Source organism: Eublepharis macularius, chromosome 9 (assembly GCF_028583425.1).
Source record: "Eublepharis macularius isolate TG4126 chromosome 9, MPM_Emac_v1.0, whole genome shotgun sequence".
NCBI classification, from domain to species: Eukaryota; Metazoa; Chordata; class Lepidosauria; order Squamata; family Eublepharidae; genus Eublepharis; species Eublepharis macularius.
Genome location: NC_072798.1, coordinates 71,269,831 through 71,274,342, shown reverse-complemented (window position 1 = coordinate 71,274,342; position 4,512 = coordinate 71,269,831).

Here is a 4,512-nt window from a genome sequence, read left to right as displayed (position 1 = left end):
CTTTCTAAACCCACAGATGTCAATGAACTTCGAAAGAGGCAATTCTTAGGACGGCACTGCAATTTTGCTTCTCCTGCATATATACTATTTGAACAGTTAGTTTACTGTAACACTGTGGGAATGCTGAAGAAGTGTCTGTATTCTGTCTGTATTCTGGAAAAGAGCAAGAGTCCAGTAGCACTGATAAGACTAATAAAATTAGTGGTAGGGTATGAGCTTTCGTGAACCACAGATCACTTCTTCTGACTTGTATTCTGATACTACTAATTTCCCTCTGGTCCGGCATTCCCATGTGTGACTTTATTTTTTTTTAAATTAACCAGTTTCTGATGCTAATGTCAAAATGTACATTAGCAACAATGAACCTTGGTGGTGGTGGGGGTGGGGGTGGGGGTTAAGCACACTTTCAGTCACAAAATGAACACTTTCTCAGAAGGCACTTAAGAAAAGCTCAAAGGCACTGTTTCGTATTACATTTGAGAGCGTCTATAGTACAGCTTTTCATCTTTTGGCCTCTGTTTATAGCTCTTGTTCCTGTCCATACCATATTCCTCTGCTGATTCTCACTTCTTGTCTCACACACTGGCATGTGATCAGGTCTTCAGAAGTCGATAAAGCGAATGTGTGGGACAATAATGCCATACATTTCAGAATTAAGGAAGCAAACGCACCCCACTAAACTTAATAAATTATTCCTGAAGCTTCCATATTTTGAAAATTATTATTTTAAAAAATCTTGAGCCTTTAGGATTAAAGCTTTGAAGCCTCCTTGGAAAATGTAAGAGGGCCTTAAAGAAAAACCCTAAAAGGGGTATAAAGCAGGAGCAGTCCCCCTTAGGATTTAGAAGTTAGTAGGGTGGAAGGAAGCAATAAAGTAGATCATAATAAATTTTCTCCATCGTAAATTAAACATAATATAATTATCAGTAAAGGGTAATATACTTCTAAAATTTAAATGGAAATGTTCTGATTACAAAGTCATCATGATTTAAGCATTTAGAAACTTGACTTTGTAATAATGGCCGAATCCACACTTCCTTTTTGTTTCCGCACCTTTTTCACAACCGTGGCGCTGTTCAAGCAGATACTCACACGCTTTCCCATTCTGCGTGTTACCTGCCATCACCGCGCCACAATTGCGCCTCCTTTCCGTACCACATGATAATGGCGGAAATCTGTTCTTGCCCGGCCCTTTTTTTAAAAAAGGGGCTTTCATAGCGCATTTGCACACTAAAGAAAGGTCAGTATACCACAAAACCTACTTTAGTGAGCAGCGGTTTGCACAGGAAAAGAAATGGTCCCTGGAGCATGCGCATGTCACATGGTGACTGTTCCCATAGTGTGTCTTGCCATTTTAAAGGGAAGTGACATGCGCCGTCAACACTGATGACGGAGGAGGGAACCGCCCACTATAACGCTTTACTCAGTGGCATGTGGAGAACTGATTGCACCACAAAGACGCACTGGGAGGGTGAATGTGATGATGCACAGCATGGTAGCGGAATGAACCCAACTGCCATGACTGTGCAAGATAAGCGGATGGTGAGTGCGTGTGGATTTGGCCAATGTCAGAGTGGGGATGAAGTTCCCCAGGACGTATCTGGATTGGGAATGGAACTAGATGCTATCTCAACAAACGTGTTTACTGATAAAAGTTTGCTGACATCATTAAAATGTACTGCTTTTACATTCTCAGGAAACCTGCATTTGGCACAGCCATTTGAGGACGAGAATCTGTGGGATTAAGAGAAGTATTCTTATCCTATGCCTGCCCAATTTTCCCTGCAAATGTTTCTCCAGGAGGGACGTGCATTATGAAATCCCCGAGCTGAAAATACACGAAAACCTAATTTTTTTGAGTTGATACTGTGATTTCCAGAATGGTAGCACAAATTCAGAATTTTTTGGCATTAGGAAAAACACCTTCCCCCACCCCAATCCATGTTGCTTTGCTTACCATCAGGCATCTTGTTTTTGTCCGATTCTCTAAATTTCCGAGGCTGTGGCATTTCTCCCTTCCAATAATATCAGGAGCTGAGTGCCAATTATCTTTGGAGACAATTCTCATAAAAGGAACTTTGATGGAGAGGTTTGTGAGTGTTTGAACTACTCAATGAGCAGTTCCAAATTTATGCAAATAACTTCCCACTGGGGGTTCTTTAGGATCAGTGAAAAAAGCAACTGGATGGTTTTGATTCATCACATGCAACCACACACACACACACACACACACAAATTATTATTTTTTAAATGTGAACTAATTTCAAAGATTGCATGGACAGGGTGGGTCAGGGGAGGTTTTCTGCAAAAGAAGCCTTCTTTGTGAAAGGAAAAAATGGACCACAACAAGGAAGGATTGCAAACAGAGCTTTCAGTGGAAATATATTTTTTTTAAAATTTCATTCAGTCACTATAAGATTACATGAAAACATGGATGCAGACAGATTTTTTTTTTAATGCTAGTAGCTGGTACTGTTTCTTCCCCATAGGAATCAGTGGAGAGAGAAGTGCACCAGTACTGAAAGGCACCTGGTTCAATGGTCTGTCCATTCGCCATGAAACTTAGAGGTTCTTTAGATTAGAGGGAGAACTGTGTTCTGTGCAAATCTGGTGCCATTGTCTTTAAAAATAGCTGACCTTCAAAGTGGTTTCCCATTGAAATTAATATTTCTGAAAATCCCAAACCTTAAAAAAATCCACATGCATTTGAAACCAGAGCCAGTAAAGTCCTGCCCTCAAGTCAGCAATCATGGTTAACTCCCTGCCCCTTGAATCCTGAATCTGGTATTATAATGATTTTTTTCTCAGTGCACATTTTATTTTCCAGCATATTCCCTCATCCCCTTCAGGTGTAGTTCTTTCTGGTTTTGAAGCCTTATTGGGGAAACTGAATTAAAAATGGATGGTATGCCATTTGCAGGGCAAAACATCAGTAAGCAAAGGAGGGTTAAGCACAACAATTCTTCCCACTGATGCCCTATTAGCAGTAGCACTCTGAAGGAAATGTAGGCTTGGAAACATCATGCTTCTTATATGAAATCCAGAGCAACCCTGATAATGCCTACTTGAAACTTCTTCCTATTGCTCACTTCCCATTTATTTAAATGGATTTTGTGCAAATGAATCTTCATCCATATGTATATAAACTTTTTTGACAGAGGAATAATTATATTGACACAGGCCATTTTCACACTGCTTACCAGCCATGCACCATCGCGGCGAACTCCCGGAATGACAGCGTCTTCCTGGTGCGATTTCGCGCCAGGAAGACACTGCCTTTCCAGGAGCTCGGCACAATGTTCCGTGGCCGGTAAACAGTGTGAAAATGGCCACACTGTTGACTGGTATTGCTAGAAATTGTTCCAATAAACATGTTCTCCAATGCCACGTGAGTGGTCTGAAAAGCATGAATTTGCAAGACCATATGAGGGAATTATGAAGCATTAAAAATGAATCTAAAAATATAGCCTTTCCGATCAAGGATGCTTGAAAGTTAAAGATCTGATATACACACTGACTAAAATTTGTAAACTGCACTCTCTCAGGTCTATGAAAGTAGCTTAGGATTCGTTTTCGTTTTCGCAGCCATGTCGGACGCTCCTCTCGGCAGATCCGAGAAGAAGTGGCCGAGCCGCCTGGCCGGGCGGCTGATCTGCAAAGGTTAGCCCCCAGACTCTCAGGCAGGGAGTCTGAGTCCGGGGCGCGGCGGGAAGAGCCCTCTGACAGATCGAGGCAGGGGGTAAATTGCCCGTTTGTCCCTATGGAGGCCGGCAGACGAGCGCGGCACCCAGTGTGCTGCCGGGCTATGGAAAACGGCAAGGAACAGGATTAGGCGAAAGCCGGCAAGTAAGCGAATACCTTCTGTTACTACAAGCGTATGTGAGGAGTGGGGGGGTCTGAAGGTTAGAAGACTCGGATTTCCCCCCCCTCATAGAGTCTCGGAAGATTGGCGGTTCCCCCCCCCCCTAAAATGGCAGCGAAAAAGCAGAGTCCTGCTCTTGGCAAGTCAGTTACGGCTGCCTTGCAGAGGGGCGAGACGCTTGAGGAACTGGTTAAAAGAGCGGTTATGGAAGCCATAAAACCCTTTGTTGACAAGCTGAATGAAACAGATCAAAGGGTGGGCTTAATTGAAAGCGATGTGAAAGCCATTAAAGAAGCAGCGGGGGGGCAGAGAAGTCTGCCCGGGAAAGTGCGTCACTTACGAGAGCAACGAACAGGGAATTAAAGTTGGTGGAAAACCAGCTGATCGGACTGCAAGTGGAGCGAACACAAACCATTTTGCGTCTCCAGAATGTTAAAGAGGAGGAAAATGAGGATTTGTGGGATCTCGCCTCGGAACTTTTAGTGACACCCGCGAGGGCAACTAAAGAAGAAGTGAAAAGCGCCATTTTGGGAGTCCGTCGGACATCTTCAAAATATGCAATGAAGCGGCAGCTGCCTCGCGAGATTGTTATCGAGTTTTCATCTAAGAGGGTCTGGGACAGTATCCTATATAATTCATACAATGCGGAA